This window comes from Anser brachyrhynchus, assembly GCF_964034855.1.
Source record: "Anser brachyrhynchus genome assembly, chromosome: 2".
NCBI lineage: Eukaryota > Metazoa > Chordata > Aves > Anseriformes > Anatidae > Anser > Anser brachyrhynchus.
This window is the reverse complement of record NC_137695.1, coordinates 146,058,493-146,085,013: the sequence shown is the minus strand read 5'-3', so window position 1 is coordinate 146,085,013 and position 26,521 is coordinate 146,058,493. Positions and strand designations below refer to the sequence as shown.

At 37.7% G+C, this 26,521-nt stretch overlaps 1 protein-coding gene and 1 long non-coding RNA gene across 7 annotated transcripts in view; both read left to right on the top strand.

The window, feature by feature from the left end:
• The window catches only part of TRPS1 (transcriptional repressor GATA binding 1), a 213,999-nt gene that overhangs the window by 104,754 nt on the left and 82,724 nt on the right, over window positions 1–26,521 (top strand). The gene's annotated exons all lie outside the window — the stretch shown is intronic.
• The window catches only part of LOC308188711, a 67,641-nt gene extending 41,120 nt beyond the window's left edge, over window positions 1–26,521 (top strand). Inside the window, exon 2 of the long non-coding RNA XR_013945709.1 lies at window positions 1–26,521. This exon is cut by the window's left edge and continues 19,770 nt beyond it. This is a non-coding gene — a long non-coding RNA (uncharacterized lncRNA).

The following is a 26,521-nucleotide window of genomic DNA, read 5'->3' as shown; positions in this document are numbered from 1 at the left end:
TTGAAAGAACATTGTAAATGCAAAGCACATTTATGTTGCACACTGCAATAGATTTACTTTGGAGATGTGTTTGGAATATATACCAACATCTGTTTTCTTCAGTTTTCTATGGATTTAGTTTTGTTGTTGTTTGTTTATGTTCTACTGGATGATTAAATTAGTCTTTGGATCAATAGCTACATCTTTTACTGGGCAAAGCTACCTTTTCAATATGCCAGTATTCTGGAAATAAAGCTCGTAAAATCACATTCCTCAAGATGGGTAAATGGGAACTTCCAGTGGCATAGTTATTCCTGTTCTGCAAATGAGCCTGTAAAATCCTACAGTTTTATGAGACCTTAGGTCTTGCTGGAAGAACTGAGTACATAATTTAAAAAAGAGAAAGCTTTGATTTTTAATTGTCATTATTGAAAATAGCAGTTATGATGGAAAGCAATGTAAAAGGAAAATTCACTGTTGTTTTACTGAGTACAGGTGACAGGTGACAGTAGGTGATGTAGCTCTGCTGAAGTCAATGAAGCCCTTACCTCCAGAGGTTCAAAAATCTCATCTGTAGACTGCCTTGGTGAATTGGGCCACGCATCTAGATCCAGTTTGTTTATGAGACTTAGATTTGTAACAAACAGATAAAAAAATAAATATTGTGATTTAGAGAATGTGTTGCAAAATGTGATAGATATCGGAATAGTTACCTGAAGAAAAAGAAAAAAGGGAAAGGAAGAGGAAGACAAAGAGAAAAAGACGAAGAGCATGTGTTTTCCCCACAATGAAATTGAATTAGATTGCTTGAAAAATCAGAAATATACCTAGCTACAGCAACAGCATGAATCTAACCTTATTTCTGACTCAGATCTATGAAAGGAGTGATTTTCAGGTCAGGTAGCGAAGCTGCTGTTGTTCATTAGTCTGAATGCCAAGTTCCCCTTGAGTATCTCACTGCTCCAAAGTAAACGTGGAAACATTGCAGAAAACAGAATTTGGACCAGTAAATCAGTTGTCCTGCTTATTTCAATGGACAGTAATGAATTCTATAGCCTGAAATAATAACACTGCTATTCATCACCTACATTAGTGCATTTGAAAAACTGTACATTTCCAGGTGGAATGCACTGAAATTATTACAAGCCTAATTTTAGGATTAAGAGCTTCACCCTCTTTCAGTCTCCACTTGAATGTCACCTAAGGGAGCTGCAATTGGCATTTTCTTGCAGTCACTCTGCCTTTAACATTTCCAAAAAAAATGTGCAGAAGATTTTCTGCTACACAGAACTGCTTCACTGCAGAGAATAACAGCATTGCAATTAGTAACTGGCAAACGTGACAGTCTTCAGCTGGGTTTGGAGCAGTACCCCAAAGCTGAGATGCTTCCCTAAGCTACCCAGAGCTCTCTTGAATTTGCAGAATGTGCCAGAAATAACCACAAGAACAAGCTTTCCTACCGGGTATCAGAGCTGCTCCTTATGACCACAAGTTAGAACCAGAAATTAGAGAGAGAGACAGAGATATTAGGAACAACCCTTTAAAATATCTGCTTCTTTCTGAACCTCGACTAAAAGTTCATTTTAGGTTTAGTTCCAGTTTTGGTTGAAATTTAAGTTGACTTTTTTAATCCAAAAGACTTTGACGACCGTGGAGTATAACTGAATTAAATTCCAGGTCAGATTACTTGGTGTCATTTACCGTGCATGTGTTTTTGATGGATTTTACTTAGAAAAGCACTGTATGTCCTTTTTCTAACATCATCTAATCCACATAGCATCCCTGTGGGGCTGATAAGTAATATCCTCACTTTACAGTCGGAGATAGGAAGGTAGTGTGATTTGCCAAACTACGCAGGATGCATTCAGTATCAGAACTGGCAGTAATACTTCAGAGTTTCTAGTCGCTAATCCTACTCCTGAAAATGTATAGGATATTCATTCTGTATGTAATCTACACTTTGATTCAATAAATCTTTCTTCTTGTGTGTAAATCTCATTTGTTTCTATCTAGGGGTTGCATATGACAGATCCAGAAGTTTTTCTTACTTTAAGCTGTGTATAAACATAAATCAATGATCAAATGCAGGTTTAAAAGAAAAAAAAAAAAAAAGCTTATTTCAAAGAAATATCAAAGTCATAGGAAATTTGCTTTGGAATGAAATGACCCGGGGTTATGTAGGCTGATGAACTACTACAAGTTGTTCATCATATTGCCAGCTGATATTCCCGGTTTTAGTACCTTGCTATCCCCCTTTGTATCTTCCCCTAAAGACACTGAAAAATAACATATTTCTCTAAATAGCATGCATACCATTTTCCTTACAGTAGTTTATTTTCTTCCTGTCATTGAAACAGAAACACAGTGCTTCTTTCCAACTTTTAGCAATAAAGTTCATGTTTGAATTGCTTTGTTTTCTTTAAAAAACAAAACCAAAAACTTGATATTTGGATATATTTGACAGCCTAAATTGTGATATCACCCAGAATAGGAATAACGAACCCCAGCAGGTTCTCAAGCAAGTAGACTCAATTTTGCTCTTAGCCCTTACAGAGGGTACCCCTGTACATGAGGTAGCTCTAACAAAGATATAAACAGCTTCTGTTTTTCCTAGTTGATGCAGTGTATGAGCATAATTACATGTTGTCATGGCTATTTAACTTGTGGTGGAATGGGCCACCTGCTCTCCTCTAGTTTTCCATGACACTGGAGCCACCTGAAGAAGCTCCCATCCCAACCACTCACTGCTCCTCCCATGCCACGTCCCTCTTTGTCCTCCACTGTGGTTTTTGAGGCTTTGTTGTGAATCGGATCCCTGAAATGATCTGGGTGAAAAATAAACCTCCCCCTAATCTGCCTCTTCCTTTCTGCCTCCCAACAGCAATCCTTTGCCTATTCTGAAGGCAGATCATGTTGGTGAGCCACGTGTGGCACCGCTCCAGCATCCAATGGTCATTGCTGGGGGACAGCAGACTGTGGAGGGTAGGGAACAGGATGCTGAGAGGTCCGTACGTCAAGGAGGGAAGTTGTACTTTTTGAGCTATTTTCATCTACTACAGGAAAAAATGAAGTATGTCTGGAGCTTCAGGATGTATTTCAAAGTGATTCAAATCCAGTTTGAATTTTTACAGTTTTGAGGTAGAGTACCCCACAAATTTTCCTTTGTAGCTTTAAGTCTTACCAGCCCTGATCCAGCACAACTCAAAACAGTAAAATGCTTCCACTAACAAAATCCTACGAAGATAAACCCTGAGCTGATAGAGCGGTATGTACAGATGCTAGCTGCAAGCAAGTGGCTACAGCCACTGACTTCTTGTGGTTGCAGTTAGGTATGCATTCAGGTACATAACTGATTTATTGGCTTTATGACTTTTCGCTTTTTTTCCAAAACTCAGTGTGACTTTTGTTTTATGGAGCTATATTGTAAATACTAAGAATATTTCCTACCGCTGGCATTTGTGGCAAGTCTAATTTTAGGCCTTGACCACTTAACTACTGTCTTAATGGCTTTCCTTTTAATAGAACATAGAAGCAGCGTGGGCTTTATGTGTTGCATCATCAAAGCACTCCACCTTTGGACAGAAACAATGGCTAGTGAGCAATAGACCAAATGCATCCCTCTGATAGTCCATCTGCTGAATTCCCCGGCAAGGAGGAATTTCATCAGCTATAGGTAAACAATGCTTTCAGAAAAGAAACCTTTTCTTTTTGACTAATGCCGGCCTGATCAATAGGCTTTTGAAGTAAATGAAAAAAATTTACATTGCTTTTAATAGATGTGATGTCAGGCCCTAACCAAATGTGCTCCTTTCTCTGGTAATACCTTGATCTTTTGCGTTGCGCCAAAAAAAAACCCAAAAAAAATTACCATCCAACTAGTTAGTGTAGAGTCAAAATATTTTAAATCAGGTAATACAGCTTGGTTACAGAAACAAGTTGTGTTCCAGTTAGGGATCAGGAGTTTCATTTTATTTAATAATGGCTGCCTCTTTTAAAAATCACAAATAATGATAGTGATTAGTTAACAGTAGCAAATAAAACGTGCATTTAAAATTAACCTGACAGGGCATTTTTATGTCATCCTGACTGATGTGTACAGTCCATTCTTTTAAAAATTCAAGGAAGCTTATTTGAATTGTAAATGGGCAACACATTCATGCTGAAGTCCCATTGTGCGATAGTGTGACAAATTACAAATGGAATATTGGCTGGGCTTCCATTTCTTGCATTTCTTTTCTAGTTTCTGCCGCTATTATCATTAATCTGTTTTACAGAAGCTCTATAGCGGATGGTTCTGGACATGGAAAGTACATTAAGTTTCATTGTTGGCTATAGCAGGACTCTGTGTGGCTTCGGTGACCTGTGACTTCTCCCATTGGTTGTAATTCAGTACAGTTGCTACTAGTTTTGTGTCCTGCTGTGTGTGGACTTAAGAGATTCTGGCATACTTTATGCCTGACAGCTCATTTCATAAGTATTGGATTACGGAGCTTTTGCTAAATTGTGTTAAGAATATCTTAAGAAATGGTGCTGGAATGTGGTCATGTTAAAAAAAAAAATAAAAATACAAGAATACAAGTAAAACTTAAAGATCCTGTTATCAGAAGTATTCACCCAGTGCCTTTTAAAGCACTGGGTGAACTTGCAAAAAATGTTGGAGATGATTAACCATAGTGATTTAATGTGCTGCAAGGCATTGTTTAACTCCTTTGCAATTTCAGATTTAATGTTTTATACAATGGGAAAGAAATGGCAAGTTACTCTAGCGTGGCTTTGTTTCCTGCAAACACCCAGGCGCAGCAGTGAGGGTGTCACCTGCTTGCATTGATTGTGCTGGTGCAGGGACCAGGCAGCAGGGATAAGAGGGTATGTGGTGGTGCAGGGAGTGAGAGAGAGAAAAAAAGAAGGTAATTTTGAAAGGATATTAACAGAGACCAAGCTGATAGCAGCTCTTTCTGCTGTCTTTCTCGTCCTGCCCTTCATATTAGCTTATTCTACTTCTGTCCTCTTAAGGATGATCTCCTACTATCAGACATTTCCTACTAGAGCTTAAATTGACAAATTTATGCCAACTCACTGCAGATTTGCAATATGCTCTGTGAATCATGAAGGAAATAAGCTTCTGGCTATTTCTGGCTTAAATTTCTTCTGTTGCATGTGCTTCTTTTGGTATCCCTGACTTCTTTTATGATTCACTTGCATTTTGCAAGGTGATCAACCCCAATGTTCTGCACCTTTGTTTGTATATTATATCAGGCTTCTGGTTTGGGATTTGTGGACTATTAAATTTATGCTGTAGTTTTGCATTTAAGCAAAGATGCCTTTTTTGGTCTTTTTTTTTTTTTTATATAACATTATGTTCAATGAAAATTGCCATGGCCTTGGAGGCTTGCTAATTTATACAAGCTGAGGAACTGGCCTAGCACAACCCAATGTAGCATAATTTGCAGACAATCAGTGTTTAGTAGTTATTTTCCTTTGACTAGGCTGTCTCTTGAAATTTCGGCAGGTTTGCTTGTCACTGTTCCAAGGTTTCTACCGTTTTGGTTTTCTTTCCTACCATGCTTATTGAACAAAGACAAGGAAGTATCTAATAGATTAAAGTGAAGTCTAGTAACATGGTTCAGCGGACTAATACTTTAATCTGCGAGACCCTAAGATCAAGTGGACTCGATTTCAAGTCCTGCCACTATTAATTTAACCATTAGGAGCGTTGCAGGTACTGAGAATCTGCAGGTGTTTGTTGTTGGGGAAACAACTTGTATCTTCTCCCTCCCGTAATGCAGTCTTTAGCGCAAAAAGACACCTTCCCAATTTAAGGCATGCTCACTAAAACAACCCTGCCCCATTGGATCATGATGTTGATCTTTTCTAGTGTTTCAGGAGATTTAATTTTGCAGCCAGAGTGAGGATGATGATACAGTTAGTGCAACGAATTTATAATTTTGATATTTGCAATGGGATCCACTTATGTTTATGGTGTTCACTAAATGTTCACTTTAAGAGAGTCTCTTGGCTCACCTTTTTAAATGAACTTACATAAGAATTGCTTCAGAACTAACTGACTAATCAGATTTGCAGCATGCCAGATGGTCAAAAAGCAGATTCGTAAAAGGTTATGGATAGACATAGAGTGGGTTAAAACTGGCAACGTAAACATAAGAAATACTAATGTGGCTATAGGTACTTCTTCCATGAATTCCTTTGAATTTGTGCTTGCTGTACCCTACTACTTATTTATTTAAATAACTTTTTGTCTTATTAGTGACAGAAGCATGTGAATACGTAAGCACAAGCACATGTGTATGTATTTTTAAAAAAACAACATGCATTTAAACATCATGGGCTTGAATCTGTTGCTTTTGTGTGTCATGTCTATGTTAACATGAACACTGATGTGTCTTCTGCATGTCTACGTAGCATGTGTGCACTGTAAGATAATTGCATGAAGTCTGTACATTTGCTTTTGATGGATTTTTTTTCTGAGGCCTTTCCAAGGCTTCCCAAATAATTATCTGGCTATTCACAATTCATGTTCATGAGCAGATGCAATAATACTTATCTGTTTAATAATATACAATATTATTTCCCTTGGGGAAAAAGATATATTTGAAATACTTTGAAAAGAAATAAACAACAAGGCTTGTAATTAAGTGTTGCTATTTTAAGTGGAATTGGTTTCAACCATCAGCAGTCTGTCCTCCTCAGCCTTTAGGAGGCTGCTGCACATGATGAAAAGTTTAACTTGTCAAGTATAAATTTAGATGTAGAGTCCGGAATATCAAACTCCATGAGTGATAATTATCAGCACCTGGAAATAATTTGTACCAGAGAGTTAAGAAATGAGTTTTCCCTTTCTGCAGATAGGGAGTTTTTAACCTCCCAATCACTGGAATGCTCCCTGGAGCTTACAGCGACATGGCTTGTGGTTCATTCCCACTAGTAAACATGGCACCAAGCAATTAGATTGTCATTAGAAGATGAACATTAGCTTTGTAAAATAGGATTAAGAATAAGCTGAGAACAAATGATCAGCTAATGTATGCAGTTTGTAAGGAGCACTGTACACGCAGGCTCCAGTGCAGAGCCCATTGAAGGCGAAGGAATGTGTTCCATGGGGTTTCAATAGCCGCTGGCTCAGCCACACATTCCAGTTTTCCTTTAATTTTATAGCATTCATCTTTGAGAACCAGGGAAACTTTATAATTGGATAAAAGTTGCTCCTCCTCCAAAGTGCAGAATAGTAGGATGTTGTGCTGGAAAGCCTACAAAGACAAGAATTAATTTATTCTTCTGACCTGTAGGCAGACTGCCCCCAAAACACACTCTTCCAAGATCACTCTTCTGGTTCCTTCTTATCTATGTGCAGATACCATCTAAACAATTCCTCCAGTATCTACAAGGATACATCATTATTGCCTAGTTAAATATAAATTTTCCCTACTGTTTTAAGATTAGTGTAGGCAAGACAAGACATTACCAGAACAAAGTATGCATGTACATTTTCTTGGTGAGGATAGCAACATTGCAACATATGCAGACAAGAAATACCCTATTCAGAGAAGTTTGATTTTAAAATTTCAGAAAGCAGAGTTAACTTCTGTAGTACTGGGAAATGGGGCAAAAATATAATAAAGATTCACATATACATAATCCAGGTAAGTAAAATGTTTAGATATTGTAGTATTACATAATATCTCTAGATTTCTACCAAGTGCAAGAAGTAACATGTTAATAACATTTGTTAATTATTTAATGACACTTTAAGTCTATTGTGATCAACAAAAAGGTTCCAGGACGAGATGCAAATATATATATATATCAAATGTGTATATATATATATACATACATATATATATGTATACACATACATACATATATATATATATATGGCCTAGAATTTCTAAGAAAATGGAAGTAAGTAGCAAGAGAAACAAATACTTAGAAATAAAATATAATCTATCTCTAGAAGAATGCTTGTCGGTACTTGGTTGAAGGTAAATAAATTAATTCAATATTTCATTCTCTGAGAATGATGAGTTACGCAGAGTAACTAAATTATGGGCTTTTAATTGTTACTTTCTTTAGCCTATTATATGAACATTTCATATAATTATGTTTATTAGATAGTATAGATTTAGCTTAATCTAGGAAGTATATAATGGAAATATAATTATAGACAAGAAAAATGGGAATTAAACTTATGTAATTTTCTTTTATTGTACTAAATGTTTCTGCAATTAAACTCTACTGAAATTATTTGAGTTTAGAATTTCATCAGTTGTAATGGGTCTGAGTTATTAAACATCTGCCGGATTAGGACCATCAGATATAATTTTAGAATCAGAGCCATAAACTTCAGAGGAACTACTCATTTAAATACAGTTATTCGTATGCTAAAGTATTTGCATGAACAGACGTTATAGAAAACCTGTTAATTTGGATACCTGAGTTTCAGAAGCACTCAGTACTACAATCATGTACTCGTAGATACACACTGTATTTTACAGCTCTCATTAAATTGTTACTGGGAAGTAATTGGAAAAAGGTGGCATACAGAAATGACTTTTCTTCCCAAGATGTCTTTTGTCTTTTCATGTGATTCGGTCCGAATTAGTTTGGGATTGTATGGTTTGGACAGTTTCTGAAATATTTCTGTTGTTGATTTGCCAAGCACATCTCTCTCTTTTTTTTTTTCTTTTTTTTTTTTCTTCTTTCTTCTTCTTCTTTTTTTTTTTTTAAGGGAAAAAAAAAGAGGAAAAAAAGAGGGGGGGTGGGAAGGCATGAATGAGAGATTGAATTTGGGAGTGATCTTTCTCTTGTTACATGATGTGAAGCATGTGTGGGAAATGTTTTCATCTTCAGAAGTCATTTGCCCCATGCAGAGAATGCTTGAAATGAAAATAACTTTCCAAATTAAAATAGAATGTGTAGTTTTTTTTATTTACAGACACACAGAAATAGTCGTTCTTACACACACAGAATAGTACTTAGTAGGGAATGAACTTATTTGATCTTTTATTCTTGACAAATGTCAAATTTATAAGATACTATTTGATAAAACTTAATGTTGAATTACTTTATTTAATCAGAAGCATTTGTGCTTTTATTCCACTTCATGAATTTGTACTTGTTCCCTATCTATGGCTTGCATATTTGATAAACAAACCCAATCTCGCCTCCTTCACTTCCAGTATCATGTTAAAATTTAACAAGGAACTAATTGAGTGGCCCTCTTTCTCCAGCAAATCACAGCTACTGTCTTTTTCAATCACTGTTACTAATTCCATCATGACTTTTTCCTTTTACTCTCATTTTAACTAGGATTTCTTACATCTGGTTGAATATTTGCTTGTGTTATTAGTTGTTGTAAAAGAGAGAACCAAATAATTTCAACCAAAGCTTTTAGACTGGTGAATGGGCTTGGGAGCTTGGAGGCTTCACGTGCCCACATCTCCAGGTTGGACTTAGTTGTCTGGTCTTCCAGAATCCCTGAGATGTGTCATGGGAGCATTAGTCCCACTGCTTTTGGAAGCTACTTAGTGCCCCTTGAAGTCCACTGACAAACAGCATTCGTGGCCATTTTCAGCTATCCCTACTTTAATTAATCTTGCTGTCATGTCACACCTCCACTTCTGCAATTGATTCTCCGGCTTTTTGCACTGTGGAGAAGCTTGTTTGTATGACTGGCTGGCTGCTTACAGTCAGTGTATGCCATTTCCACTGTTCTAAATCCACAAGCTTCCTATCTCCATATGTCCAAGCTCCTAGCTGACTTTGTGGGGGAAAAAAAAAGTTACTTTGATAAATACTGAGTTTAAAAGATAGTGTTCAGTCAAAGAAAATGTTCCTCGATTTACTTACAAACCTGAGTATTTAATGATATGTAAAGAATATTCTCTGTGTTTTACAGTTACTGTATTTAAGCTTTTTCAGGCAAAGTTGTATTTTTTTTTTTCCCAGAGCAAAGCTTAATATCTAAAAAGTAAATACAATGGTATATGTTTATTATCTTGTAACCCTATCAAATCTGGCTGAAGGTTCAGGTTTTCTGTACAGAGCAAGGAGATAACTTCAAAAGCTGGAATAGTTTGTAGTTTGGAGAAGCAGTCAACTGAGAGAACTTAAAGATCAAAGCCAGAATATCTGATTTTAATGATGCAGAACATATGCTTCACCAAAAACCTTTTGGATTAAAAAAAGTTAATGTAATCAAAGAGAACTGCAGTCTTTGTTTGGATCTGAAAGCAGCGTGTTGAAGCACTAAGTACGGTATCTTATAGTGTGGTGTTATTGTACTATGTAAAAAGTGAGTTAAAGCAAAGTTAAGAGACTGGTGAACCTGGCACTAGGAAACTTTTGTTTTGAAGATCTAAAATATTTTTGTTGAAGAGCCCTTAAGAACCTTGAATAGGACTGTTTTGATGAAGAGACTGCGGATGTGGATAGACATAAAAAGCAAGATTGTTCTCTGGGAACTTGATTAGCCTTATTCAATAACCGAGAATCCAGGAAGTTCCTCTGGAGAGTTTTCGATTTACAGTGAATGCAAAAAAGGACCAGATAAAGGAACACAGACATATCTGCAAGAGTGAAAAAATGCCCAAGGGTGGAAAAGTTTCCTTTCATTGCAGTTTGATAAAGAGAGCTAATGTAGTCCCCATGCTTGGACAGAATAGTTGTTGATAAGATCAGATCCATGGATGAAAACAGATATTAACTGAATTATGAGTTTAATGAGAAAAAAAAATACTGGACAGGGAAGCTGGCTGAGAACTCTGCTTTGCAGTAGCTTCTCAGAGTCTCTTCCAAAGTCCCTTGAAGTCAGTAGAAGCTTTTCCATTGATGGACATGAGTTTGTAGGAGCGCCTGTAGGAAAACACAAAATGCATTTGAAAATGAGGAGCACACCTACAATGATACTTACAATGTTTTTTTTAATATGTGTATGAAACTATATATTTTTATGTGGATGTCTACAGTATTGTATTCATATCCTCAGTGTCATTTGGATTGCTACTCTTTAACATACTCTGGAAGTAACAGATTGGTCACATTTGTCACTTGCCAAAAACCAAACAATTCTTACCAGTATAACAGTTTACTTTCCTTTTTTTTCCCCATCATGACTGGCATATATTTTTCTGATAGGACTAATTTCTTATTTCTTGTGATATTGCCATTTTATTCTTCCTGGATTTTGCTCTTTCCTGGAAGGTGTTAGGAGAAGAAAGGACTGCTCCCCTTTTCTAAAGCTAGTAGAGATAACCCTGATTTTGTTTTCACCCTTTTGTTAAATTTTGATTGAGAGCAGTCCCTTAGTAGTGTAAACAGTCAGAGCTCCGTTTGCCTTGACAGAACTAGGCAGATGTATAGGAGCCAACTCTGAATCTTTTTAATCATGTAAATGGAAGCCATGCTTGTTAGGCTACTGCTGGTTTCCTTTTATGTGATGCTAAACTCATTCTGTAGCTACAGAAGCTCAGCAAGGCCGGTCAGACAGAAAGCTGCTCAGAGTAATTAGAAATATTTAGCACGCTGTTATTGAAGCATTTTGTGGTTGGAAGTTAACTTCGGATAGACCGCAGGAGTACTTCCCCCTCTCTTCTGCGATGTGACTTCCAGGGTTAAGGAGTTCGCGTCCGTGTGCGTGTGGCTGTGCCCAGGGTGAGACAGCGATGCACTCCTGGTCTCGGGCACCACGTACCTCTCAGAGGCAGCCTGGGTTTGCAAGTTGTTCCTCGTAACGGGATACCTTCAGCGTTACACCCCTCCTCCTGCTCTTTGTCGCTGGCGTTTTTGCGACTCAGTGAGATTAACAGGCAGCTGAGAGCAGAGTACCTGATAAATTCCTGGGAAAGCAGTGCATTGTCCTCAGTGGAATATATAGTATATGGCTTTGGACTGCGCAGGGGGTGTATATATAACTCCTGGCAGCCCTGGTTTGAGAGCAGAGCTCTGCTGTGAGGACAGGGTGAACTCCTTCATCTTCATCCCAGAACCGCTTTTAAGCTTCAGATCAGCGGGACTCGTAAAGTTGCAATGCGGATCCGGGCTTCTGAAGGTATTCGTGCTCAGAAAGATTGTTTTGTCTTGCCTCCAGACCCCTGAATAAAGCCTGGTTGCAAGCATCACATCAACCGATACTTCAGACGTTCACTAACCATCACTGGCGTGACAGATCTCAGAGGACTGCTCGGTCATGCCACCATGGCATTGTTGTCACACGTGGGAGCTAAAGCCATCAGCTCACGTACCTTTTCCCCTTGAGTCCTTCTGGCTCAATCTGGAGGCACAGTGACATTCACCAGGCCTTTACAGTCACTTCTTGGTGATGTATAAAAATACCTTGATTGCAGGAGACTGGATACGTGGGTTGCTATCAGTTTTCTGGCGTCCCTCTCCCTTGAGGTTAGAAGTCAGGTTCTCTCTTTCTGAGATGCCCAACAGCTCTTTCTTCAGTTACTCACTAATTGCTGGCCAGCGAGTATATCTGATACATCTGTCTTAAATGAAAGCAAATGTCAGGTTTTTGACAGATAAAATGGGATCTAAAGGGTAGATTTTCAAAAGCACAAGGTAACAGCGTTTTCTAAATGGCGAGTTTAGGTGTGACAGCATCTCAGGTGTCCCTGCGCACAACCCTCCGTGTAGCCCTGAGCAGCATCACTCTCGCTGGGTCTGGATGGGGGTGGCTGTGCCAGGTAAGCACCAGGAGCTGCAGGCAGGCTCGCTCCTCCTCGGTGCAGCCTCTCGTGCTGCAGCCACCTTTCTCAGGCCATGGTTCTCCATCCTGCAGATTTAAAGCTTTCCCAGTTAGGTCAGCATGAGCCCTGCTGACACTACCCACGCTTTGCATTGTAGCAGAGACCTAAAATACATTTCTGAGTGCGTATCTGATTGCTTTACTCCAAGGGAGCGTACTGAGTATGCAGTATCCTCTTATTTAGCCAGCTGCCTATATTAAAAATGTGATTTAGGTGCAGCGGAAGAAAAAGAGCAAGATCTTACTTGATGAAAAGTAAAGAGGAAATCATAAATGTTAATGAAATTTAACGTTGAATTTGTGAGACTCCTGTTGCTTAAAGGGATGTTGAGGTAGTACATCAGATAAAGATAGTGAAACCAGAAAATTATTGCCAGTAGGAATCAATGCATTGTTTCACTACTGAAACAGCATTTTTCCAGTTCATTAGTTACTTTGTTTAATTTAAAAAATATACAGACACAAGGGTGAATTTATTGCAGTTGCCAGTGAAGCCACACAAGGAGTCCCGTAAGAATGTGAAAAGAGTATATAACAGTGAAACAGCAAAAGCCCAATTAATCAGGGGTTCTTTGCAGATTTTAGACCAAAATTGGCATGCTACCAAACTGCCCTCAGAAGAGGTCTAAAACAGCTCAGGAAATGATTTAATGGGCACCTGGTCACAGATGTGTTCCTGCCAGACATACTGTCTGCAATGGTACATCCCAAAATGGCCCTAGAGGGTCTGAAATGCAAGGGACATACACAAAAGTTATTCTTTTTAGATTTGGAGAGGTAATAAAAATCAAAATAAAATAAAAAAATCTGCTGTGTAGTCTTCCTAATCTTTAACTTTCCTATTAGTCATGTTGGCAAGCACCTATGTTCTTTGCTGACATTTTGGTCAGTATTTCATCATTTCTCTGATCTTTTTTGTCAGATCAGGCTGTATTTTGTTTATCTTGATGTCCACTTCTTAATTCTTACAGTGACTTCAGATGTTGCAAAACAGGAGGATGTGAAGCTCTTTCCACTGGCTGGAGGCAGTTGCAAGAGCTCAGCTAAGGCAGTCAGAAATCATGGTGCTGTTTGATCCCCGTGATATAAACTGCTAACAGGTTGCCTGGTTTCACTCTGCCTTTTTGGAGGAGTCACGGTTCCACTAAACAATGATTTCATTCTTTGCTTCGTGCTGTTTAATGTAAGGTTGGATGCTAATAAATTTAGCACCAAGTTACTGACTTTGCCCAGATGATGGAAACCTGCCTGGACTGACCAGTAAGGAATGTTACTGGTATTGTTTTTTCTGGCCAGGTTTCAGTAGGAAGGGGGTATGATAAGGTAGCTCTGATTTTCCTGCAAATGTAGAAGATTCTTTTGGCTGTAATTAGATCTAATTGTTTTGATTTTTGCACGTAAATTCAGAGACATATGCAAGGTCTTCAGCATCTCAGAAGCTTTGGCTAATTTGAATTTTATAAAAAGTGGTTAGAAATCTGAATTTTCATGACTATGTAACTTAAGAATGTTCTCATTCAGCTCACTATGAGGTTTCTTTAATGAGATTTCAGTGGTCAGTTTTTCATTTCTGGTAAGAAAACCCTTCAGACTTACGAGAAATATTTTAAGATAAAATATTAAAACCACCTTTTCCTATATTTATTAAACGTTTTAATGCTTAGAAATTTAAATAACTCCTATTTGAATATACTAAAATTGCCATAATTCTGCCTTTACTAAATATTTGTTTAGTATTTAATAAGAATTAATTTGCAGGTCTGAGTATGCTTTCCTATCTGTTTATTTCTGACACTTCAGCACATTTCAGGTGTGTTACGTAATACTTGATTCTCTTATTAACATTTTTTTCTGCTTTGCTAACACATCTCTTCTTTGTGACAATAATACATGAATGCGAGTCCTGCTTTCTCTCACTTCTGCATCAATACTGTTTTAACAGAAAAAACTGAACGAGGTTCAGCAGTAAGCTGCCTTGCATATTTGTCATTAAAACAGTGGGCATCCAGAAATACAAATAACAGTGATTTAAAGATGACCTTTAAGTCTGATCTGTAGAATTGCAGGTAATTTTTTTGTGACACTTGTGACTTCTGTTATGGCAAGCTATAGGAGGCATAGGATTGAGTGTTGTGTCATTCAGATGGAAAAATGAATTTTGGTTCAGCACTATCTAGCATTTCCTCTAAATCTGCACAATACTTCACATAAAACCCGTGGTAAGCTGGTTGCATGGAAAAGCTCATATAACTGTTTTTTTCTTCTAATATTTTTTGTGAAAGGCAGGTTGAGAAGTGTGAGAAAGAGAGGAAAGCGATATTATAATTTCTTTCTCCCTCTGAACCCTTTATAAATGGTTTCCTGGTAACACAAGCCCTCGGTGCAGCAGATGGATTTTATGAGAATTAATTGCAATAATATTCTATAAAACTGTCCCAAACGCTTTCAGAACCCATTTCCTCCTCTTTATTTTTCTGATGTCTACTACAAGGGCATGTCATAAATAAATATAGCAGAAATATTTCTACGTGTAAGTAACAGAATTGTTTTTACTTTTCACTTTCACAAAGGAATAACTAAAGGTATTTAAAAGTGGACTTGACTGCAAATACCGTAAGGAAGTTACTGTAGAGGAAAAGGCTGCGTTGCTGCGACAGGATGGGCTACATGACCAGACTGCACTTTCTGGTCTGCCATCTGTGATTCCTTGGGACAGTGAGAAACAGCACTGGGGACAGGGGTGGAAGAAATCACTTAACACATTTTGATACGATTGCATTAAGAGCGAGAATACAGAGTTCCTTTGCTGTTTCCCAGCTGCTGCTCAGGAGGTGCTGGGAGCTGAACGCTTCCTTGCAACATCTCTAGCACTGACTCACAGGAGAGAAATAAACAGAGCACAGTCCAATTTGATGGTCCATGTTTATATTCTGTCTTGGTAGTGAATATCCCATCCAGGAGCCTCAACAACCTAGCAAAACTGGACAGATGGGATCTCAGCTTCAAAATAAGGAAACGGCCGATGGCTGAGATTTTTTTTTAACCTGTGGCTTTTGCTCTTGGGAGCACTTTTCTCTCCCCTTTATTTTCAGTTTGGTTCAATTTTCTGGAAAGGTGAGAGTTTAGAGCTCCTACTAGCTTCAAGTGTAGTTCAGGATGTTCAGTCTCTTCGAAAAACGATCCTTAAACTGTAAATGTTGCGACCAAATGGAAGAATCCAAAAGCAAACCCAGCTTCTAAAACATGGTCATCCATATTTACACAGACAGCAGGTCAATGGCACGTACTAGCAACTAACAGAACTTTTATTACTCCTCTCTTTTTGTACTTTATGCACTGTATTGTCTTCCTTTTGAGCTATGTGAAATTGTTTGTGTAGCAACTCCTGTTTCTGAAATAATAAACTGACACAAACAAGTAGAGCTCTTGGCTTTTCAAAAACATTCAGCACTAGATTGTTTAATATATTATTAATAGAAACAATGTGACATCCCTCTGGTAAATAGGCAGTGTAGACACTTGGCTCCTTCTACTATAATACAGTCTTGGAAAGTGCAAGAGACACCAAAGGATGTGCACTTCAAAGTAAGGTGTGAGACATTTGAATATAATCACAGTTTCAGCAGCAGCCCCGGTGGAAGCAACTCAGGGAGGGAGCATGGTTTTTACTGTCCTGTTCATCTGTCTGGGTTAGGTGGGGTAGCGGGGACAACTTCTGGGATCCATCTGCACTCCAGAGCTGGAGAAGCACTTTGAGAACCTGGAACCAAGAGTTTTTTCACCTCTGTGGTCCTGGAGTGGAGCACATCATCTGGCTGCGCAGTCAGCACAGCCCCAGCAATGGTGCAAAGCAGCGAACACAAACATGAAAAAGGGTTATTGCACAGATGCTGTTTGTAATGCAGCAGGAGGCTGCTAGAAAATCCTTACTCTCCTGGAGACGGCCTCTCTACCTGGAATAAGGGATTTGGTAGCTTGGAAGTGTCATGGAGATACCACCAGAGGAGTAGTAGCACAGAAGGAAAAACGTGCTTCTGCAAAAACCATTTTTTTGCTTAAATTTTCAGAAAATGTATACAGAACACGTTTCTTTTCCCCTCCTGCTTCCAAACTTGACTTCAAGAGAGATAATTAAAGATCTTCTGTGAAGTTGCTTCAGGAGATATGAAATTATTGGTGTCTATAAGCAATTTTAAAAACATCTGGATTTAGGCAATTTGTTTATTCTTACTTATTAATAAGGTTAATTATAGCTGTAAGCCACGGAGATCAGTATGTGACTCTCTAAGATTGTATTGAATGGTTACAGTAATGTATGTAAAAAGTAGTGCTTAACTGAATTTATTGATTTTTAGTCATTTTTTTGCTCTTGAATTTATGATCTGTTTCATTTTATACCAGCAGGAATTTGAACTTCCAGTTACTGCTGATGCTTCCTGTTCTGACTGGTACCTAATTGCCGGTTTCTTCTGTAGCTGCATTTTTTTTACCACTTCGTTGTTCAAACCTCTATTGACCGAGCTGGGCACTCAGGGTCCAAGAATGAGACTCAGTACAGACTTGAATCTCATGGTTATCCTGCCAGCTGGAGCCTTCCATAAAACTTCCCAGTCCAAGGCAAAGAGCAGCCAGGACCTTTCCATCCTATAGCCACAAAGGCTTGCTTCTCAGACTCCTCCACCTAGTCTGAAGTGTGATGAGGGTTTCATGTGATTTTGGACACTGGCTTTGCTAAGCTGTGATGTGAGAACACTATCTTATTCTACAGGAGACATTAAAGTCATAAGACTGGTCTGTCCTCATTTCCTTCCCCTGATCTGCTGCGATGAGGAGAAGTGTGATTGGGCTGTGTAGTTAAATTACCAGTGTCTCCCGTGCATGGTTTGAGCTGCATTAGTTTTGCTGTGGGCAGTGGCCATGCACTGGCAGTGAGAAAAGGTGGATTTGCCCTAATGATGTTCAGCAACATAAAAAAAAAAAAAAAGAATCTACGCATAGGATCAACATAAGTATTAGTACATATGTACATGTACAGGATCCAAATGTGAAAATGCTGCATCTGTAACTATCTGTAATTGTTGAGGCTATTTTGACTATTGAGTTATGCAGATATACCTGCCTCTGCCATTAACTTGTTTTCCAGAGTATGCTGTTCATCTGCTTCAAGCTGTCTAAATGCATACTTGGCTTCATTACTTGCTACTACAAATCAAATAATAAGGGATAAGTGCCTGCATGACACAGACTGACTCACATCCCAGGTACATTTATTTGTTTCTAGCAGTTAGATGGTGCTTTCTGTGTTGGCTTGGTTATTAATAGGGATTTACATAGTCTCTACGTGATTGTTTTGCAGATGCCTTGTTGCCTTTCTCTCTCTTTTCTCTTGTTCTTTCTGTCTTTCTGTCTTTTTCTCTTTCTGTCTTTGCTTTCTCAGATTTTTGTGTTTGGGATATTTTTCGTATTTAATTTTGCTGAAAAAGGCAAATATATACAGTTCAGAGGCTGCACAGCTAAGAAACAGTGCATAAGATAGAATAACAAGTACATAAGACAGAATGCTAGTGCTGCTCGTGGTATTCCTCTGTGTTTTCTACTTGTACTATACAAGATTTAGGAATATTTCCCCGTCTGACTTCTAAATACAAGAAACACCAGCATGGTTTTATCACAGAATGAATAACACCCAGACCTTCCAGGACTTCCTCTTTGTCTCAGGTCTTTTGTGTTTGACACTGCCTCTTCAACACTACATAGACCTTTTTCAGTTACGGTATCAACTTACTTTTTCACTCTTTTCTGAAAACTGTAAAGGAGATCAGTTGGTTGGCATAAATGATATTCTGGAGCCTGAAAGTGCTAGCAGAATTGGCATTACGCATGTAATGCCAGTGCAATAAAGGGAGAAACCCGTGTATTATCAATACACGAGGAGGTTCATTAGAGAACATTAATATCTTTGACCATGATTTGTAAGGAAATAATGGTAAATGGCATCTTGCTGTTCCTGCTTTGCAAGGAGTATGACTGAAACACATTTTTAATTCCAGCTTCTGCATTTAAATGGGATTAATGTATTATTTGTATTAAACGTCTTGTAATTGTGTAGCCTTTAGAGCTTAAGTTGTTTGTTCAACAGTAATGTCACATTTAGTAGTGAGTGAAAAGTTCTGTCCTACTAAAACCATTTTAATAATAAAAGTTTCTTACATTTTACTGCTCATGGGTGTGGGGAAAACACTTCAGATATGATTAGTCTGAAAATATTGTGCATTCTTAAGGCTCCTTGCAACCCAGATCACCTATGTAGGTTGCTGTCCTAAAAGGGCTATTGTTAGTTTGAAGAAGCTAAAATTATGTCACATGCCTTACATCAGAGCATTCCTTCCTGCAACTGCATTTACTCCTTATTTTGACTCTTCAGTGTGGCCTTAATCCGTCTCTCAGTGTAATCCTAAGAAGATCCTCCTTGGCATCTTTAGCAGTTGAATCAAGTTTGGTCTTCATCTTCCTTATTCACATTCAAAGTGCAGTATTTCTTAATTCTGGCTACTAACAGTAGCCACTGGATTACCACAAAATAATTTTTGCTTCTTGACCCAGTTGCCTACAAGGTATCCTTTGGGACAAAACAGACATGCTTTTTTGGTATGTTATGAAAATAACAACACTAGAACTACATTTGGCAAGAGTACACTGCTATAAGTATCAGTGTCCCAGACAAGAGGATATAAGAAAGTGGAAAATAAGTATGACCATCATAGATGACTATGTGAACCATGGCTTATCATGAAACCCCCAAGGAAAATACTCCGGATCAATGGCGGTTTGGTTTGGTTATGTCAGAGAACTGGTGTATTTCAGTTTCTGTGTTGACCTTGTAATTCAGTTTCCGTGACTGACCTTGGCTTGCATACAGTGTTATAGCTGAGTGTGACAGGGTCTATCACTTTTTCAGACACGTATTTTATGTATTTTAATTCCCTCTTCTAACTCAGTACTAGAAATTGGAAGTGGATTCCACCAAAACTTCATATATCACAGAGATAAAAGCATTTGTACTTTTATTTTGAAATCAGGTATTAACTTGAACAGTGGGTTAAATACTGTAATAAGGATAAGTAATATGGCATAACTTAGGGGCAAATTTATCCCTGAAGATTTTGATTTTAATCTTAAATTTGACCTCTTTCGCATCTGCTTGACTTAGAAATTCCATATATTTAGTTGCATGTTACTTATGTTTCCTCGCAATGAGGTAAATTATACAAGTGCCAGAATATATTTTGCTGTTGCTTTTCATCTATAATCAGTAGGTTATACTACCTACTTCTGAAGTGTGGCTCTTCTGCGGTTTTGAAGCCTTTTGTAAGAAATCTGCTAAACACTTCAGTTTATCAGTGTTCAAGTTGTGATGAGGTTGTATTTAGCAGAAATCTTACATTGATAATAATAATAATAATAACAATAACGACAATAATAAACAACTGCTGGACTCTCTGAAGATCTAACTGTGCTGTGCAGAATGGTTCACTTACCTGCTTTTGCATTGCAGCTAAGCTGAGAGGTAGTTTCTTGAGCTCAGCAGACCAAGAATGGTGCAATATCTGCCCCTTAGGGAGAGAGAATGTGACAAATGTAGTGAATTAGGGAGTGTAATACTGAGCTGATGTGCTTGCAGATGAATTGAAGCCGTTGTAAAGATCTTTGATAGCAAAGCTTGTCATCTGATTACAGTATTAGCGCTACCAGTGGATGGTACTAACTGGGACCCCTGGTTTACTTCTGAAAAAAAAAATCAAAAAAAAAAAGGCAACAAGAAAAGGAGAACAAAAACTTCGAAAAATCTTTTAAAAAGCACCCCTTTCATTCACATTTACATCGTGGTAATGAAAACTTGACAATTCAAGAGAAATACTGATTAAAAGGAGTACAAAACATGAGGAAAGACTTAAGCAGCTTGCAGCCTTTTCCACAGAAGAAAACACTCCCTTTGCTGTTATGGTGCTGTGTTTGTTTTAATCTTTTTTTTTTTTTTTCCAGGGAATAATATGTTTCGCTGCATCTGTCTGCGGCACATGTAATGTAAAGCTGTTTCAGTGATTTGAATACTTGCTGACCTAAGACAGCAGCTAGGAATATCTATCTAAATGGTAATAAGAACCTTGAAGGTTAATCCATGTTAGTGTGCAAAATACTCAAAATCTTTGGCAGTTTCATTTTGTCTTGTTCTGGTTATTAAAACTAAGTAAATCCACGAGTTTCCAATAGAATTGTTCCAGAGGCAAATGACAGAATTTGCCATGAGTTTTTGTCAGGCAGGTTTGCAGCATTGCTGTTAGCATAATCTCTGGTCCGTTTAACAGGTATGTACAAATATATATATTTAAACAGAGCTGTTGAACAATGAAATACTAACAGCCAAGTAGACTTGGGCTGGAGAGATGATGAGAGCTTTCTTCAGGTACTGGGGCCAGCTTTAGGTCCCTTAATGTTGTAGAGGTGAGAAAATGGTAACTTTAGACAATAGTACAGCTTTTAAAATAATAAAGAAGCGGAAAGTTTTTTTTTTTTTTTTAATCTTTTCCTAAATGATATTCAGAAACTTACTTTTAACAAATTATCAGAAAAACTAAATTATGTAAGTGCTAATATTTGAGGTTGTTAGGTTGCAAAGTTCCTTCATGGCTGACTATGGGTCATGTGTTGGATTGTAAAGAATTATGTGAGCTTAAACAGAGTATGTTTTTCTCACCGTGTATTATTGAAGAAAACAGGAAATACAGTGCTACTGCAGAAGTTTTAAATGTGGCGTGCTGATTTCAGTGCCTTTGGAGGGAATTAAAATTGCCAGTTCTAGGGCTAGTGAGGTGTCAAGACTAGGAAAAAAACAATTCTTCTTGTTCCCATATTGCTTGCTGCAGACTCACTTTCAGAGACCGCTGAGACCTAAGGAGTTTAATCACTTTGTTCACTAAAATTGACGTTTTGATCCATGCTTCCCACAGGTTCTGGGCTAGGCTTTTAGAGCAGGACCTGCAGCTTTGATCCAACTTTAATTGCACTGCTGCTTTGCTTTGCATTAGAGGTGCAAACCAGCTTCCATTTAAAAAAATATGCCATCTTGTTTTCCTGTCTAAGGCTGTCAGAGTTATGTGTGGCCAGGTAGCTGGTCTCATAAGATGGATGCTTCCATTGCTTGCTAGTTTTTAAAACACTTTGGAAAGAATGCTTCAGGTACATTGGATGGTTCTTTAGAATGATTTTTTCCATCAAGCAGCTTCTGTAGTTAGGACAGCACTGCTATGGGGTTGTCGAATGGTCTCATACTTTAGTAAGAGAACATCAGTAGTTACAAAGGGTTAACACAGTATAACTAGAGATATAAGCACTATCTGTTAGTGTCATAAGCACAACAGCAAAATGTGTTATTTATGATAATAAGCAACTGCTTGACTTATTAGATCCTTTGACACTCCCTCAACCATTGTTATGTCATCTGTTAATCATAATTAATGTACCTTTCATGTAAAGCCTGACCTCATAGGTACATAGAGGAAGTCTGCAGAAAAATGAATAAGAATGCAGATGTTCAATGGAATATATGCTTGTGCTAATTAAAATGTCATTTATATGGTACAAAAGTTTTGGAACTGCAGTTTTTCTAACTTTTTTTTTCTCTTAATGATTTTATTTTTATGCAAATTGCATTTGTCTTATCAATGTTTGCTTCTTAAGGTACTTGTAGTGGATTATGACATTTACAGGTAAAGTTAGCTGGCAGAATGGTTTTCCCACCGGGGCATCTGCATCTAGTAAATGATGTCCTCATTTATTGCAGGAGAGCTGTTATGAGTGTTATTGTGGCTTTTTCATTACTTCATGTTTTTCTCTGTTAAGAAGTTCTGCCTTGAAGAGCACTGAATTCAATACAGTAACGCCGGGGGAAAGATAGTGCTTCAGTTATTACAAAAAAATAAATCTTATCCAGAATATTCAAATTGATTTTAAAACATGAAATAATATGTCCATTATTAAAGTGAGTGTAGAGATCCAATTGTATCTTTCTGTAGCACTTAAACTTTGTAGAAATTCTTAGAGGAGACAGAATCAGAATTCATTGTGAATATTTCTATTGCAGCAAATACAAAGACAGAATTTAAAATTACATTCTTACCATTTAGGAGGATGAGTGAAGTTAGAAGAATGGATGATGAAGACCAGCATATATGAATTTCATATAGATGAGAGCAGTTGTGTTTCTGGGTCATTTTATGCTTTAGAAAAGCTGCAGAGAAACTAAAATGTCTGTGGGCCTGATTTTAATCTTAGTTCACGAAGTAGCTAGGTACATCCAGAACAGTTAAGTTCACACAAAGTTGTACTTACGCCATTGAAATTGCAGTATGAGTTTCATGTTTTATCTGTACTTTTCCAAAAGAAAATGGTTATATATTCTGTGATAAATGCAGAGTTAAGAGATTGTATGTATTACAATGTCATCTAACTGTCTGTTCCCAGAGAATTACTACATCCTATTTCCATTTTGTCACTGTCATTTCCCTTATTAAATAGAAAATAGGAAAAACATCCTTTTTTTGGATTGATGTACCATGCTTCCACGCATTTCCCACTGGCTACCTATGACAATTATATGAATTAAATCATTATTTCTTAATATAGAAAAAGAATAAATGACACTGAGAAAAGCACATGCAAAGCTTTCTGTTACTACTGTAACACATTCCTTCAGAGTTGGCCTATCATTTGCTACATGAAATAGGCCATAAGCTGATGGCCAGTGTGTTCCAATGAATATTGGCTCTCACATGAGAAATTTGCTTTAGAAATTATGTATAAATTTTTCTTTCCATTAACATTGGATATAGGGCTTTGAATTGTAATGAGGTCAAAGGCATGAGAAGTGATTTACAGTGTGCATAAGGAGTTAAGGGACTTCTGTATGAAGTAAATGAGAAAAAAATCCCATATTAAAAAATTAGTGGCTTCACCTTTGGAAAAATAATGATCATGCAGAATATGGCTTTCTAAGCAAATTATAAGTTAATATGTCTTTTATTTGCAGCGAAAGCTAATTAAACTTTGACTTTGTAACAGACACTTTTTAAATCTGCCAGCATAGGTGTCACTTACAGAAATACATTAAGTACTTTTACATGATAATCTAATTAAAAATTAAGAAGTTAGTTGCAAATTTATCAAAGCTAAAAATGTCACGTTAATTGAGAAATGTGGCAATATGAGACTTAATTCACCATGGAGAGGGAGAAAAACGGGTCCAGAGGGGTAACTATTCCAGAAACATTGTGGCTTTGCATTAAATCTACAAAAAGCTAGGTTAGAGATATTTGTTTTATGACAGGTTCACTTCTACATGAATGTCACCTGGTTGCAGAACCAGGAACCAAGAGTTTAACTCTGGTGTATAACAAAGCGTCACAACCTCAAGACCTGAAACTGCTTTTCTGATAACCTTGACATTTGAAAGAAGGGACAGAAGGATAGAAAGTTTCATTAAAGATCTTTGTCTCAGGAGAAAAAAAAAAAGATCTAATAGTGAGAAGTTAAACAAATGAAGGCACTAGACCACGTCGTGTTGACTGAGTGAGTGGCAGAGGCCCTAAGCAGAAGATACAGAATGAAGCGAGCAGAGCCAAGGTCAGACTCTGGTACATGACTTCGTGGAAGGGAATTTCAAGCCTAATAAAAGCCCTTCACTGGAAGAAGTTGACAGCTGGGGATTCTGTCATCTAAAGAAGTTTGAAATACTTTGTTGAACCCAAGAGACTAACTCCCAGGAAACAGTTGCATTACAATTTACGGGTTAGGAGAAGCAGACTACTGAGTGCTGGAGGCAAGTCTGAGTTACAGAAAGACTGCAGAAGGTGATCCAGTCAGAAGGCATGCTGGAAATTCACTTTTTGGCTGAAAAGAGGATAAGATCCCTTCATGCAATGACCAGATAAAATAGCTGAGGTGCAAGAATCCCCTGGGCCTTTTTTTTTTTTTTTTCTTTTTTCTTTTCTGCTTCATAGGTTAATGTTTGCCTATATCTGCTTATTACAAATCTAATGCTCATATTTCGAGATACTGAGCATTTGTAGCTCAATGCATTTTCAGACCCATAACTGTACGTTAACTAACATGACTAAGTTTCATCTTCACTTAGTACCAAATCCAACAGAGGTGGAAGGAAAAAGCAGTATAATTTAGATCAAATATTTGTGTGTCTCTCTCTATTTGGTTAGATTAGCTTGACCCCCTGGCTTCAGTCTCTGTTCTTTATAACTCTATTGATAGGCTTGGTCACAAATCACCCTACAATCCAAGGATTTGTTCAGTAGAGTTGTTTGTTTGTATAGTGATGGGCACTTTGTTAGGAAGATGGCTTCCCTCTTCCTTCCCTCTTCCTTGCAGCAAGACCCTTTCTCTCCCTGTGATGGGTGGGCCCTGATTCAGGCTTTGCTTGTAATCCACCCATAGTTGTCACTGCAAGTAGAGACCTTACGAAGTTATATTTGCTTAACTCTTTAGTCTTGCGCGTCAAGATAAGAACCTGCAGAGCTGCATTAAGGCATCAAAGTGGAAAAGAAGGGAGGAGGGGGTAAGATGTGCATGGGTATAAATCTCCATTCCTTTTGCTCAGTTTGTCTGACAAGACATCTGGTTTGCATATTTTCTCCTCTTCATTAAAAATAGATGTAGATTCTGCTTCATAATAATAAAAATAGTAGAAGCTTATATGTTTGGTAATACAATGGCTCAGTCTCATCACACTGCTGTTGGAGATACTGGGCTGTATTTTGTCAGTAATGGGAACAGTGCAAATTTCAGAGGAAAGTGCTTATAAAATAGAAAATTGTTCATTGTACTTGTTGGAAGAAGTCAAGATATTGTCTTGGGTTCTCAGCATGTACAGATCACTCACGATTAGTTGAAAGTAAACCAACTGAAATTGTCTTGATAATACCATTGTGTCATTTGGAGATATGGAGTGCTTATCAAAATCAGGAACACACAAATAAGAGTTATCTCTGTGGTGGGATGTAAAGAGAGATTTCTGAACCATATAGCAACAGTTAGGGGAAGGCAGAAAGCGAGGGGAACACTGGGAAGGAGACAGGCCTCGGCCTGGCACTACTGGTGACGCGCTCCTGCTGGCAGCCAAAACCTGCTCTCGCCCCAAGAAAATGGTGTTAGAAGAGTGCAGCTTGAAAAAAATATTGGTTAGGGGAATTGAGAGTTGGGTGGCCACTGTGGCTAAGTAATGTAACTACAGTGACACAGGAAACCCTGCCAAATGGACAGAATTCACCCATTTTACTTTTCTTTATAGACCAAATTCTGTTAACAGTGGTACTTCCCAAAGCTTTTAATCCATTGTTCTATTACAATATAATGTAAATTATTGTCACTCTTTGTGTGATGAAAGTTAAGGTTTATATTTGCAGATCAGCTGCAGATAAAGCACATAGTAGGACTCAAGTATTAACTTAAAAAAACAAAAACATTTAGATAATCATTTCTACCTCCCCCCCCCCAATAATTATAACATTATTTAACAAAAGGAATCATATTATTTAAGACATGAAAACCATTTTTGGTTACATCAGAAAATAAGGTTAGTCCTTTGGCATATACATATACATGCCAAACCACACAGGTAAGTTATAGACAGTGAGATTGCATTTACTAAGATGTGTGCTGCTATTATGTTTCCTCTATTAACTGTTACCAGATCACATAAAAATAAAA